The sequence below is a fragment of the Myotis davidii genome, unplaced genomic scaffold, assembly GCF_000327345.1.
Source record: "Myotis davidii unplaced genomic scaffold, ASM32734v1 scaffold167, whole genome shotgun sequence".
NCBI classification, from domain to species: Eukaryota; Metazoa; Chordata; class Mammalia; order Chiroptera; family Vespertilionidae; genus Myotis; species Myotis davidii.
In genome coordinates this window covers 1,921,182-1,936,686 of record NW_006300048.1, presented here as the reverse complement: position 1 = coordinate 1,936,686, position 15,505 = coordinate 1,921,182, and the positions used below count along the sequence as shown (strand labels likewise).

The window sequence follows — 15,505 nt, the reverse complement described above, 5'->3', positions numbered from 1 at the left end:
AAGCAAGCCTCCCTGTTGGCGTCAGCTGCCTGGCTGCCGGCCGCAGTTAATCTTGGCTGGCAGTTAATTTGCATATCTCCCTGATTAGCCAATGGGAAGGGTAGCGGTCATCCACTAATTACCATTTTTGTCTTTTATTAGATAGGATAGGCTTTTGATCCAAAAGTTTTAAATTTCAGGGCCTGCGTAAAATAATTCAAAAAAGTGGGAGAGAGAGAGAGAGAGAGAGAGAGATGCTGTGCTAGCACATGGGACAGTAATGGGGGGGGAGAGAGAGAGAGAGGGAGAGAGAGAGAGATTTGGTGTGCTAGCACATGGGACAGTAATGGGGGGAAAAAAATCAGACATTGCCCATGTCATAGTAGGGCTTGGGACACCAACTTGTTTAGCACATAGTTAATTAATTGCAACTGTGATAAGTACTTACATTTCTGGAGGGCCAAATAAATCTCACTGATGCTATCACCTGAAAGCTGACATTAATGACAGGGGAGCTAGGAAAAGAGCATCCTAGTCCAAGGGACCAGCATGTGCAAAGGCCCTGGGGTAGGAAAGAGCTTAGTGTGTGTGAAGACCTGGAAGACCAGCTGGTTGGAGCTCTTGAGCAAAGGGATGAGGCCAGAAGAAGTTGCAGAATGGATGGTGGCCTGCCATCCTCTGTCAGCCTACAATGAGCCCATCTGATAGGCTCACAAGTGTGGGCTGCTCTGATACTGACGTGAATGGCCCGGCTTCTGTGCTCTGGAGTACTCAGCTGCAAAAAGGCCTAAGTGATCTGCTCATATCTCTGAATCGTCTGGGCAGGAATCTCCTCTTCTAAAGAACTGGAGATGAGATGGGAGTTTCCCCCACATCTATAAAGTCCCCCTACATAGGAGGACTCGTGGGACAGAATGGCTGGCCCCCGAGGGACTGCCGTCTCAGATTCCTCCTTGCATTGTTTACTCCCCCCACGGTTGCTTGGTGTTCTTGGATTAAATCTACAGATGTAACTCCTCCTCCTCCAGCTCCCGGTCCTCCCCCTCCTCCTGGTTTTCCTTCTCTTCTCCCTCCTCCTTTTCCTGCTGTTAACAGTCCGTGCCAACTTCTAATGGACTGTGGGTGGCATGGGGAATGCTTCACACTTCATTTGGTCCTGCTCCCCATCTTAGGAGCTCCACGGTTTACGTCTCACATCCCCTCCCTCCCCTGACTCTGCCCTCGCCTCGCCTCCGCCTGGTGACCTGTGAGCTATTCTTTTCATTAAAACTGCCCTGTGGCTGCGGAGAACCCTTCCTCTTTGGTTTGGGCCCCTCAATACCCATGTGGAGTGTTCCTTTCTGGATATTGATTGTTCCCCTCCCCAAGACTCCCAAATCTTCACTTCCCCCTAAACTCGGACAAGCAGTGTGGTGTGGAAGGCAGCCTAGGTCGCCACCAGTGTGCAGAAGGGAAACTGGGGCCCGGACAGCAGTGTGGGGCAGTGGGGAGACTCTGGCCTTCCCTGGTGGCTTACCGGCTGTGGGTCCTTCCGGGGCTGTGTCCTCGATGGTCCTGTGGGAAAGAGATAAGTAAGATGTTTGTCCTGCAGCCCCACCACTTGGGTTTGTGGCCCTGGATAAGGCAGCGGGCCTCAGTTTCCTCACCTGAGGATTGTCTTAACTCTGTGCAGTCAGGTCTGCGGGCTGCTCTGCTAGCCCATGGACCCAGTGGTGAGAAAAAGCAGACATTGCCTCGTCCGGGTGGCTCAGGGGGTTAGAGTGTCGTCCTGTACACCAAAAAGGTTCCAGGTTCGATTCCTGGTCAGGGCACATACCTAGGTTTTGGGTTCGATTCCCAGTCAGGGCGTGTACGGAAAGCGATTGATCAGTGTTTCTCTCATCAATGTTTCTCTCTCTCTCTCTCTCTCTCTCTCTCTCCCTCTCTTCCTCTCTCTCTCTCTCTCTCCAATAAAAATATAGCCCTGGGTGGTTGTTTTTTATCAGACATTGCTGATGCCCTAGCAGGGCTTGTAACTGTCTATGAAGTCATATACGCCGGGCCTGTATGTAGCTGTTACATCTCCTCTGTCATCTGGGACTCGGCTATTTGTCCAAGGGAACCCCTGTCATTCCTGATGGAGCCAGAACTAGGACTCTGCTGGCTGCCAGGCTGGCTCCTGGGGGAACTACCCATAAGTCCCCAGGGGTGGCATTGGGATTCCTCTGGGGAGATTGAACCTGGGAACACTGAGGTGTGACTCGGTAGGGACAGCGCTGCTGCAGAGTTGGGGACCCTTAAGGGCACACACACACACCAAGAAATGGTGAATCTCCAGGCCCCCTGGTCAGTGAGGCTGCCCCCTGTGCCCTTGCAAAGCTGCCCTGCAGCCCCTGACTGGATGGGAAATCATTTCATGGATTTCTGCTGACATTCCAGTCCAGGGCGAGGCATGGCTGTCCCCACCACTGGCGTGAGGTGATAGTGATGCGGCCCCATGTGCAAGGCCTCCTGGGATCCGGGCAGTGAGCTCCATGTGGGTCCGACGTGCTTGCTGCGGGCCGGGGGCCATACAGGGAGGGCCCTGCTAGCCCCATCCTACAGAAGAATGGCCAGTGAGGGGGGCCAGATTTGAGCCCAGGTTTAATGTTCTGTGCATCAAACTGTATGACCTATTGAGTCACAGCCATCCTGAGGCGTCTCCCGCAATGAGCTTAATGATAGGATGCTCGCCCGCATCCCCAAACCCACACTCACGGTCAGCCTTAGGTCCGCACTGACCACCCGTTTACCACGGGCCCAGTGGGTTTAGCCAAGTTCCTGCTGTTGACGAGAACATCGATGGGTCCCAGCACTTGTTCTAAAGCAGATGCCAGCCTAGGACGAGGGGAATTGAGCAGATAGGCACCTCATTTTCCTGGCATCGTCCTAAGCACTTCTTAAAGAACCCGCATGTCGTTAATGCTTGCCCTGAAGACAACGGTGATGGAAACGTGGTCTAAGGTCCAGAACCTACCTGATCCTATTAAACCTCCTTTCAGGGCTGGCACGGACCGTGCTTCTGGTCTCAGGACCTTTGCCCAGGTTCTCTGCTGCCCTCCCTATTTTGTTTCACTCACTTATTCTTGGGGCTTAGATTAAAGACTGATTCCTTAGGAAAGACCACTAGCCCTTTTCTGTGCTTGATCTGTCATGTGTTACTATAGCAGTAGCCTTTTTTTTTTAGGGCAGATCACTATTGTAGTTCCAGTCCTCTTTAATCTGTAAATGTTCGTTTCCCCCACTAGACTATAAGCTCCACGAAGGCAGTGGCCGCATTGGTCTTGACGGTTGTACGCCCAGCGCCTTGTACTTGCCTGGTACGTACTAGCCTCTCAGTCAACATGGCATGGACGAGCGGTTGGTTGGATAGGTGGATTGAGCTCGTTACCTTCCAATCCTTTTCCTTAACTCCAGCCCAAAGACTCTTCTTAGCAGGGGTGGGGGGCCGTAATGACCTGTTTCTATGTCTCTTTGGGGCATCTTGAGACCCCTACGGCCTAGCGCAGCACCTGGCATACAACAGATGGCCAATACAAGGTGACGAAGCTTAACACTCACCCTTGAGATTAGATCCAAGGACAGGAGCTGCTGTGGGGGACCTTGGAGAGCTACTTTCCCAGGCTGCCAGTACGGACAGCACAGTTATTCATGGGCGCGCAGGGAACTGCATTACTGCTTCCCACCATGTCGTGGTCTGCTATTCAGGTTGCCAGTTACTATATTGACTTATTTGTACATAAATAGTTATTTCCATAACCTTCTCTTGGCCAACATTCAGAGATAATCATATACAATCTTTGTAACATCACAGACAGGGCTTCAAAAGCATTCTGTCGCTGTAGGAATGCTTATGATGTGCTTATCGCCTGAATTTCATGAGCAACAAACTCCCAAATTGCAGATGATTTAGCATTTGAAGCCGGGAGTGAGAGTGTGTGTGTGTGTTTGCATTTTTTAAAAAAAGGACTTTGAAAAGAATTTTTCTTCGGCAGAGTTATTTCCTTATAAAGCTTAAAATAAGAACTACTTAAAAGCTGAGAGCTTAGAGGAGTACTTTCTCTTAAACATTCAAATGGGTGAAAATGACTTGTAATCACTTCCTTAAGTATTAAGGCAACAGGCACTCACAGGCTTTTTTTGGAACTGGCTGTCACAGACAAAGGATTTCTCAAGTTAAAAAAAAATATGTATTTTTATAGCATTAAATAGGAGGTACGAGCACCAGCAGCTGCCCTGACACTTTGGAAATGATCTGCTTTCAGGCCGGGCTTGTCACAGAGGGTTGGAAGTCCCGGATGGAGCAGGACAGGGCTGCAGGCACCACTGTGACCAGGGCCCGTGGGCTTCCTGCTCGTGTTCCCTGGACCCACTGCCTCTGTCCATCACCCCAAGCACACACTCTCCCAAAGTCCCTGCCGCAGCTCTTCTTCCCGGAGAGACTCGCCGAACTCTCTGACGGCTAGTCCACAGGGCGAGTTTGACATTTTTCTTTCCAGCCACGCTCTGTGAACCAAGGTCAGCCACACAGCTCAGGAGAAGTTGCACTCTATAAACTCTTATTCTAGTGATGCTACGCAACTGTGGTTCGTGGCATGGCGCTGGCCTGCAAACGTCACGGGTCCATAATAAAGTACAGATACTACAGAGTCATTCATTGAATCGAACAATTAAAAAGTAGGCTTGTACTTTGAATATTTTTCATTTTGTTTATCTCGTAGTTCATTTTCATTATCCTATATAATAAAAGGCTAATATGAAAATTGTCCCCTCGATATCGAGTTGGACTGGGAGTTTGACCAGGGGGCAGGGCCAGCCAGCCAACCTTCCACAGCCTCTCCCCACCAGCTGGCCCCACCCCGGATTGTCTCCCCTCCCCCCGATGGGGGGCAGGGTCTGCAAGACCTCATCCATGCACAAATTTGTGCACCAGGCCTCTAGTGTTTTATAAAAGTATTCATTTTGCCCTAGCTGGTTTGACTCAGTGGATAGAGTGTCAGCCTGAAGACTGAAGGACCCCAGGTTTGATTCCGGTCAAGGGCATGTACCTTGGTTTTGGGCACATCCCCAGTAGCGGGTGTGCAGGAGGCAGCTGATCAATGTTTCTCTCTCATCGATGTTTCTAACACTCTATCCCTCTCCCTTTTTCTCTGTAAAAAATCAATAAAATATATTTTTATAAAAAAAATTATTTAAAAGTATTCATTTGTGATGAGTTGGAACTTAAAGACAACTGGTCCTTCATCACAAATACAGTAGTTTGAGAAGCCCTGTGCTGCCGACTTGTAAGCTGCCTCTGCCCTCCTCCCCTGAGGGACGGTGGGCTGTGGAGTGAATTTGGGGAAATCGCAGCACTTGCCGCATTATACTGCAATGAAAACTAGTCTTGCTAGACAGCTTCTTGAGAGTAGGGACTGTGTGTGGTTCATCTTCATAGCCTCATCCTTAGAGCCCTGCCTGGCACATGGAGGGCGTGGGAAACATTGTCCAGCGTAGGCCTGTCTGTGCCCCGTGACCCGAGAGTGGCGAGGCCATCCTCGGGAAGTCCCAGGGCGTCTGGGTAGTGACCGCTGGGGCTGGCGATGGAAAGCTGGGAGCAGGCGATGAAGACGTGACCTCTCCTCCTCTTTTCCCCACAGAACCAGGTCTCCTCTTCCCACCTGCCCAGCAGCATGAGAGCAGCATGACCGGCCAGCTGCAGGAGGAGCCCCCAGAGCCAGGCCCCCAACTCGACCATCTGCTGCGGAGGGCGAGGTGAGCTTGCGTCCCTTCTCCCGGAAGGTGTAGGAATGTCCGTCGTAACTTATTCTATGCACTTTTGTCATCTTTCCCCATCTGTGGGGAAAAATGAGTCTCCAGGGACTTGTGGGTGTCATGCCCGGCCAGTGTGGCTCAGTGGTTGAGCATCGACCAATGAACCAGGAGGTCATAGTTCGATTTCTAGTCTGGACACATGCCAGGTTTGTGGCTCGATCCCCTGTAGGGGGCATGCAGGAGACAGCTGATCAATGATTCTGTCTCATCATTGGTGTTTCTAGCTCTCTCCCCCTCTCCCTTCCTCTCTGAAACCAATAAAAATATATTTTAAAACAAACAAACAAGAGAAAGGAAGTGGGTGTCAGCCTAATTCGACAGAATGTGCTCATTTTGGTTAATGGAGGGGCCAATGGTGAGCAGGCAGGACCCTGAATTGAGTTTCCAGGGACTGAAGCTCTCATTATTCCTCCCCTACCTCCTGAACTGGGATCTTGGCAGGTCTTTTAGGGACTGGGGATCCAGGGAATTTGGGGTGAAGGGATCTCTGGAATAGGATGGCATTGGAAGGACGGTCAGTCTGTGGTCTGGGCCTCCTAGAACGTTCTGGACAGAAACTCCTGTCCCACGCAAGGCTGTGAGGGGCCTTAGAGGATCAGCCAGGCCAATGCCCAGCCAATGATGAACAGTGAATTGTTCGAAAGTTCTTCCTAATATTGGGACAATTTCTTTTTCCTTTTCTTTTTTTAATGATAAGGGAAAGTTTATTTAGAAAGTTACAGAAGTAGGAGAAGGGCCTTTGGAACTTAGGAGAAAGAGGGAGTGTGACACAAGCCTTGACGGTGGAAGAGAGAGCACACTGGGACAAATTCTTTCTCTCCGTACGTTCTCCATCTCTGCTCTGCCATGTGGACCACAAAGACCAGCTTTCAGACACCCTTCCACAGGACTCCCTCTTCCGGTTTGAAGATGGCTGTCCTGGCTCTGCTTCCCTTTTTTGTATAAATTCTCCCCAGAGGCTGACGCCACTCACCTTGTCCTCTGTGTGGGGAAGGATTTCATTACCTGCGGTTGCTCACTTAACCCTGGCTGCTCTTCAGAGAGAGCCCTTCACTCACTAGTCATGGGTACAGCTGGTCCTCGAATAACGTCACTTCCTTTAACACCTTTCCAGTATAATCTTGCTGAGATGCTGTAGTAACTTAACTCTTGTTTATATTAACTCGCCTCTGGCAAAATCGGTTTCGTTTTACTTCGTTTCACTTGAGGTCGAAGAACCTGTCAATGACGTTACGTGCGGACTTACTGTGCCCGTTGAGCTTCCTCTGTGACCGTCACTGTGCTAGACTCTAGATGCATGAGTGAGCAAGACAACGCCTCTGTCTTTTTTTAAGACAAAATAGGATCCTTCGAGAGAGTTTGAAGTAAGCTTTAAGCCACTTCTGTGTGTTCCTTTTTTATATTTTGTCTCTTTCCAATTTTTTTTCTTAAATGTTTTATGAATGGAAAGCATGAGTATTCTGTAATTATGGAATATATTTTTCTAGATATGAGCATCTAAGTTAGTTCACTGTACTGTTCAGCTCATCTATAATGTGTTCCTTTCTGATTTCGTCTGATTAATTTATCAATTATTAAGGGAAACGTGTTGAAAATCTCTCACTGGATTTGTCAATTTCTCCTCGCAGTTCTGAAAATTGTGCTTTATGTATTTTAAGGCAATTTGGTGCACAGATGTTTAGACTCAGTATATATCTTATTGGTGAATTGGGAGTCATTTCTACCATCTTTACATACTTTCCATGTTTTCTGATTTTTCTTTTTGCTTGAGATATTTTCACCTCTTATTCTATTCTTTTCCCCCAGAATCATGTACTCATTTATTTTCCATTTAAAAAATGCAGTAAGTATTCATCTGTCTGGACATGTATATTTAAGTGTGTTTTGCATTTTCCGAAATGAGAGTGAGTTTTTTTAGAGATTCTATCATTTTAAAAAAATTTCAATGTTGACATGATTGCAGGTGTCCTCTTACTCCCCTCCGTTTGCCCTCCACCCACCCCACCTTATCTTCTTATTTGGAAGTTATATGCTCTGTATCTATTCTTTCCGTGGCTACCCATCTATTTTAACAGGCGTACGTGACAAAGTCTAAAATTAATTGGTGTCTTTACCTTCCTCGCAAACAATGCAAGAACCGTAAATGGTTCACTCCTAGCCACTGCCTCTCCCAGTGTGTACAGAGTTATTAGCCCGGGATTTTATTCTACCCTGTTTTCACCTACAAGTGAGACATCATTGTTTCATACTTTTGTCACCATTCTTTCATGAGTCCGAGATCATGTTCCTTCCTCCTAATATAAATCTATTAGCATCGTCTTTTAATGCAGTGATGGCGAACCTATGACACGCGAACTCATTTTTTTTGGTTGATTTTTCTTTGTTAAATGGCATTTAAATATATAAAATAAATATCAAAACTATAAATCTTTGTTTCACTATGGTTGCAAAGATCAAAAAATTTCTATATGTGACATGGCACCAGAGTTAAGTTAGGGTTTTTCAAAATGCTGACACGCCGAGCTCAAAAGGTTCGCCGTCACTGCTTTAGTGAGACGCTGTGGTAGTAAAGTCTCGCTTTTTTTTCTTTTGGTCTGGCTTGGGTTTTTTTGTTTTTGTTGGCTTGAAATGCCTTATTTTGCTCTCGGTTCTGAAAGGTAGCTTTCCTGGATATTCTCTTACGTCACTGAAGCCGTTAGTCCACTGCCCTGGCTCTGAATGCTGCTGCTGAGAAACTGGCCATCCGCCTGATTGCTGTTCCTTTGTATCTGACCTGGGTTTCTCTCTGGTTTTGTTCAAGAGACGGTTGTTTTCTGTGGTGTTCTGGAGCTTCCCTGTGGAGTAAGGAGGAGTAAATTCCTCTGTCTTTATTCTGCTTGGTGTTCGTTGGGATTACTAGAGCTGAAGATGGGTATCTTCCAATGATTCTGGAAACATTCTTACCCTTCATTTCTTTGAATATCACGTCTTTCTAATACCTCCTTCTGGAACTCCAGTTAGACGTATGGTAGACCTTCTCATTCTATTCCCTATGCCTCTTACCCTTTATTTCATATTTTAAATCTCTGTCTTTCTGTAAACTCTGAATAATTTCTTCAAACTTGTCTTCCATTTGACGAATTTATTCTGTGTCTCAAATGCTATTTAATTCATCCATTGAATTTTTTCCTTTCAGCTCCTTTTTTTTTATTTCTAGAAGTTCTGGTCCATTATTTTTCAAATCTGCTTGGTGATTTTCTGCTCTCTTATTTCTTGTTCGTATTGCACACTTCTTTCTCTATTTCTCTAACATATTGAAGTAGCTGTTGGAAAATTGTAGGAGTCCATGTCGGGTAATTCCGGAGTCTGCCATCTCTACAGGCCTGATTGTGCGCTGTTGTGCCTGCCTCCTCGCTGTCTTCCGTCGTCTCTGTGAGCTGCTCATTTCATTGCAACTTTATCTTTGAGAATTCTTTGAGGTCCAGGTTGACACTGACTTTTCCAGAGAGGATTTGCATTAACTTCTGCTAGTCATCTAGGGCAGTGGTTGGCAAACTGCGGCTCGTGAGCCACATGCGGGCGGCTCTTTGGCCCCTTGAGTGTGGCTCTTCCACAGAATACCGGCTCTTCCACAAAATACCAACTTCTGCGCATGAGCCACGAAGTTTCAATCACACTGTACGTGCGCGCCCGCACGTGGTATTTTGTGGAAGAGTCACACTCAAGGGGCCAAAGAGCCGCAGTTTGCCGACCACTGATCTAGGGGCACCACCCACCAAAAATCACTTTGATTTTTTACCCGTGGCTTTTCTGGCTACAGAAGTGGCCTGAATTCAAACTGCAAAACTGTGAAGTTTGGCTTTCGGTGCACATTTTCACTGAAGACTTCCCCAGGCCCTCCCGGCCCAATGCCAGCTTTCCTTGCAGCTCCCTCCGTGTTGTGCTTTGTCTCATTCACGGCGGGGAGCAGCTCCCCTGGGAAACTTGAATGTCTAGGAACCTCAGGACAAGAGCCAGCTTTGCTTCAGGATGGCCTCCCAGGGCTCCTGCTTTCGGTTTGTTTTTGGTCTTTGAAGAATCCTTCCATTTGTGCCAGCTCAGCAATGTGTGTACAGTTTTATATTTTAAATGTTACCCAGCGTTTTATTTGCGTCCATTGGGAAGGTCAAGTAGGGTATCTGGCCGAAAAGTGTATCTTTTTTATTCCTCTCTCCAGCGTGGCCCTGGGGGGCAGAAACGACTATTCCTTGTTCACGGGAGAGCAAACCCAGGCGCAGAGAGCACCTGTCACTGGCCGCAGGTGCCAGGCTGGGAAGGAGTGTCCCTTTCCTATCTCCTTTCCCCCGAATCATTACTGACCACATTTTAGGAGACTCACTTTTTGCTCACAAAGGATACGAGTTCCTACCAGAACGCATTAAATAGTTGGACAGCTTTGTGAAATTTGTTTATGAATCTATTGTTTATCTTCCTTGGGAGAGGAAATGGCTTCTGCATATTTTGCGGCTCATTTCTCTGGCGGTCACCAGCACTTTCCTGCTTCATTCCCGCTCTGGACGCCCTCCTGGACCCACAGCCAGTCCCGTGTGCACCTCCCCCTGGGCCCCAGCTTCTTCCGGTCCTTGTGCTACTCTCCCCTTCTTCTTTCCTGTGTCCCCGTCCTTCCTGCTATTGGATTTCAGTCTCATGGTCCGAGGGGCGGCCTCAGGGAACTGAGATGAGACTTCGGGGGCCTGGAAGCAGAGAGAAAAGCCGAGTTTGAGCCTCGCTCTGCCACTCACTAGCTTAGTCTCTCTGAGCTTCAGTGTCTTCATCGGTAACGGGGACAAGGCCCAGAGCTTGGAGCATGGACGGCGCCCAGTCCGCGGTGTGACGTTGTTGTGACTGAGGACAGATGCCTGCGGGCCCTGCTCTTGTTCCGCTGCGCTTTCCCGTCGACAGAGCTGGTGGGTGAGATGTGGTCAGTGTGAGATTCCCAGCCTCACTGTCCTGTTCTTCAAGCTGTTTTTAAAAACAATATGAGGGGAAACAGAACACACCGGTCTAGCCGAGTTGGCACGGGTTCTAGAAATGGGGCGCCCAGCACCTCGGCCTCCCTTCAGGACCCTCTGTCACGGAGCCATGAGGGGGCTGGCGCCTCATTCACTAGGGCGTTGCCCTGTGGAGCCCCCGGATCAAGGTACGGCACAGCCGCTCTGCTGGGCACCTGTCTAGCGGTGGGGGGAGGGGTCTTCACTGTCCACTTGACTTCATTCTTCCTTCATCCCGATGTGGCACTTCCCTTCACACACTCCCTTCTAACAAGTGGCTTTGTGCTGCTCAGGTTTGCATCACTTCCTCATTTGATAGCTATCAAGCAACAACGTTCCTCAGCGCCGGCTGTTTGTAGCACTGGCTGTGTACAGTGGGTAAGCGGTATAAAAAACACACAGGGTGGCCGTGGCCCTAAAACTGCTCTAAAAAAATAAACTCCATTAATTTAAAAAAGACTTTCTGACCAAAAAGTGCACAAATGATCAACCATCTTCATACGATTAGGCGTCAGGTATTCAGAGTGTGTGTCCACAGGGATAGCACCGTACCCTCGGATGGTCAGGGGAAGGCGGTTGGGGGGAGATTAGAGCTGGCCCGACGGGGCAGGTGGGATGAGGCAGCTGAAGAGGAACCTGGCACCTTCTGGGTGGAGAAGTGGTGTGAACCGAGGCGTAGAGACCGGCCTCCTCCTGAGCCGGTGAGACTCGCTGGGGTCGTCCAGCCCCACAGAGGACCCCTGTGCCCCGGTGGACAGCCACCCCCATGAGCAGATCAGAAGCCCGGAGGAGTCCTACAGCCAATGTTGGGCTGTGTTTCCCCGGTGTTTTTGACCACATGGCCCAAGAATGTGGTGGTCTTGAATGGATTTGCATTTGGCTTCTTAACAGATGCTTCCGTTCATTCCAGGCCACCAACTCACTTTTGTAAAACAGGGGTTGGGAACTTTCTTTAAGAAACATTCAGGCTGTGATACCAAAAAAGTATCTGGAGGCAACCAATTAGCTTCCTTTCCCCAGGGTTGCTCAGGTGTCCCAAAAGAGGAGGGTTTCTGGGAGCCTGAGCGCTGACCGTGCTGGCCTTCGGGGGAGGCTCCCAAGGTGATGTCCGGGATGTTCTGGACCCAGCTGGGGGGCCCGGCCCACCCCGCCTGCAAACCCCAGTCTGTTACCAGGCTCTCTCCCTACGATGCCTCCTGCTTCCTGTCCCGCCTCCACGCTCATGACTCAGAGCTGTGAGCCAGGATTGAGTACTTACTCCATCGAACTGGCCTTGCCCATGAGGAGCTCAACTGGTAGATTATCGGTGACGCCCCCACGTGGTTGGCCGGGTCCTGCACATCGAAACAAGGGATTGTCCTGAAGTCAGATGTGAACTTTCCCAGAGCCAGGAAATTAGGACATGATGCCGGGCTATCTGAGGAGTTGGGGAGTATTGAGACAGGGGGCTCCCGGGCAAAGGACTCATGCTTGCACGTCCATGTAAAAGCTGATGGAATTGCCCTGACTGGTTTGGCTCAGTGGGTAGAGCGTCGGCCTGCGGACTGAAGGGTCCCAGGTTCGATTCCGGTCAAGGGCATGTACCTGGGTTGCAGGCACATCCCCGGTAGGGGGTATGCAGGAGGCAGCTGATCGATGTTTCTCTCTCATCGATGTTTCTAACTCTCTATCCCTCTCCCTTCCTCTCTGTAAAAATCAATAAAATATATTTTTTTTAAAAGCTGATGGAATCGGTTATCATCTAAGTGTTTACATGCTGCTTGGAGATTGACCATTAGCTCCTCACCGTTGGGTGGTCTCCCTTCTAAAAGATATTTTTTAAACCTTTATTATACTCATCGTGTATATTTTCTAAATATATAAAAATATTAAAGCACTCGAGCTGGAGCTTAAGGTGCTCTGATAGGCTCTTCCACTCACTCGTTCCCTTTTCCAAAAGACGGCAGAGCTGGGACTGAAATCCAGGAGTCCTGACTCCCCGCGCTCTCCCTTCACAAGGCTGGGCTTCCTGGGGTCAGGGGTCAGTGGTGGAAAACTGTCCTGTCCCAGCTCCTGGCTCAGAATTGTGGGGTGTCCCTGAGACAGGCAGGGTCTGGGGAGGTTCCTCCAGCTGAGCCTTCGCAGGTCAGAGCCAGAGGGACCTCCTTGGGGGTCCCCCGGGTCCGAGCCCCTCGTCCTGCAGAAGCTGAGTCTGAGGTGTAGGGAGGGGAAGTCATTTGCCCAACAAGGTCACAGGACCGGTCTCCCTTTCTGTTTGGTCGGGGTTATCTCTCTATTGGGTTTGCATTTCCTGAGTGCACAGCCACTGGTGGGGGCGGGGCGGAGGGCAGGGGAAGTGGGCTTGAAAGAGCCCCATCGGAGAATGTTTACATTTCCTGTGAGTGTCCCATGAAGGGAGATGACCCGTGTGCACACAGTGGGGGGACAGGGAGGTCGGTTTAGGTCCAGGGGACCACGAATGGGGGGGAGGGGGGGGAACAAGTACAGAACGAGAGCTATTCAGAGCTGGCTGTGACAGTGTCATCGATAGGATGGAAATAAATAGCATTTGCTCCTTTGCCCTCTGGGACGCCTTCTTCCTTGTATTTTTGGAGAACACTCAGGCCACGGAGAGGCTCCGGCCTCATGTGAGTGGCAGTGGCTTTGTGGTTTCTGGGGGTTCTCTGGCCTCCGCCTCTCGGCTCCGTCCATCCGCCTTCTTCTCACCAGCTCCGGTGATCCTTTGGAGAACTCTTCCCCCGTCGCAGCTTCCATAGCTTAGCCCCAAACGGCACTACGGCCAGTGGGCGTGGGCATGGGCGTGTCCCCCACTGCTAGGGGTTAGGGTGGCCTCGTTTTTTTCTTCTCCAGTGTCTGTGAGGCTGACATGAGCTCTGAGGGGGTTAGGAGCTTCCAACCAAGAGGGCTCTCATTTGCCCATCAGGTCAGGTAGCAGATGTGGGCCCCCAGCCTGCTTCCCTGGGACAGCCTTGCCTGACGGGGGTCCCAAGTTCCTTAAAGGAGGCCGTTTGTGTGTGTTTTCCAGCAGGCAGAGAGGCAGATGTGGACAGAGTCGCTGCCAGTTTCCTGGAATCTGAGAGCTGGGGGCCCCCTCGACACAGGAAAGGAAGTAGACTGTCTCCTTATCTGGTGTCAGGGAGGGAATGAAATGACTCTTGCCAGGGAGCCGGGACGCCCCCCTTTAAATGTTCTTCTTTCATGATAACCACAAGATGCTTAAGCTTTAGATGGCCACCGAATGATGACTTCTCTTTTCCTCTCCTGGGGTCTTGAACTGCTGGAGAGCTGGGCCCCAGAGAGCAGAACGGCTTCTTCAGTACCAGTCATCACGCTGGACAACTTGGCCCAAGCCGGGCCACACTCACAGTTCCTCGTGGGCACCCCCTGAATTGCACGGGCCCCTGGAGAACCGTGGGCCTCTCTTGCAGAGGCTGACCTGCCCCAGAAACCTCCTCCAACAATGGGCAAGCCACACGGGCACCCGCACTCCTGGCGTCGCTCTGCCTAGTGAGCAATGTGCAAAGTGCACTGCTGTCTGTCCCTGATGCCGCTGGGTCTTCGTCATGGAGACAGCCAGTGTCCCCTGATGCAGCAGTGCTTTCAGGGGGTGGGGCAAGAGGTTGTTGGTCCTGCCCCAACGGGCCCAGACGACTGAGGTTTTCCTCTCTTCCTTCCTGTGTCCACTTCTACCGTCCCTGCCCCCAAGCACCGTTCTGCTCATTGAAATAAAGGGAGGGCTGAAGGTTGCCCAGGAAACAAATAACCAAACGGATTCAATCACAACTGAGTCACTGAGCCGGATCCACACTGATCCCAAGTCCAACCAAACCACCGGAGCCCCGCCCGGGGGGTGAGCCTCTGCGTCCTCCCTGAGTGCCACGCTGGTCCCGTGCAGTCTCTTGTTTAATCTTCTCCAAACACCTGGGCCAGTAGGTAGTCTTATTCCCCTCTGACAAATGTCACAACTGAGGCTCAGAAAAAAAGATTGGATCACTTTGCTGGTGGAAGCTTGAAATTTGAACTCTCATCTTCTGACTCCAGAACCGGTGATCTCGGTACTTTTGTGAGGACGGTGCCTACCACATGGTTTATCTCCAGTGAAAGTTCCTAAAGAGTAAAAAAAAAAACCATGTTCCAGATAGCTGGAGCTCAGCCCTTGATGCCTAGAGGGTTTTTTGGAATAAAACACATCAGTTTCTTTTTCATAATTCCAAGTTCATGGCTATATGCGAGAGCAAGCATGTCAAATCCAAAGGCTAGCATGGGCCAGATAAACAAGGTTTAAGTTTATGCGGGCCACAAAAAACCTTCGGTAGAGACATGCTGAATACAAAGGGCTGAAATATATGAGTAATTGTTAACATAAAATAATAGAACATTTTAATAAAAATTAATATTTTTTCTTGAACAGTAACTTACCAGACACTGAATAACTGCACAAATTAATAAGCATAATGCAAATAAACCTATTTTTCTTGTTCTCCGAAAGGGAAATATTTCCTGTTGTGCACACCAAACAAGTCAGTCCAAGGCTAATGACGTGGCAATCGGCTGCTAAAATATTCGCTGCTAGTATTAGTGGAGAGAAATGGTGCGCCTGCTCGTAAGGCATGTAAGGGAAATGAATGCAACACGATTATAGTGATCAGTCATGAGCAAACGTTGTAGTTCATTGTTAATAACTG

General features: G+C 49.5%; 1 protein-coding gene across 1 annotated transcript in view; it reads left to right on the top strand.

The window, feature by feature from the left end:
- Positions 1-15,505, top strand: part of TRERF1 (transcriptional regulating factor 1) — a 213,099-nt gene that overhangs the window by 142,731 nt on the left and 54,863 nt on the right. The window contains exon 4 of the mRNA XM_006776439.2: positions 5,637-5,751. The gene's annotated coding sequence lies outside the window, so the exon portion shown is untranslated. The remainder of the gene's footprint in view (positions 1-5,636; positions 5,752-15,505) is intronic.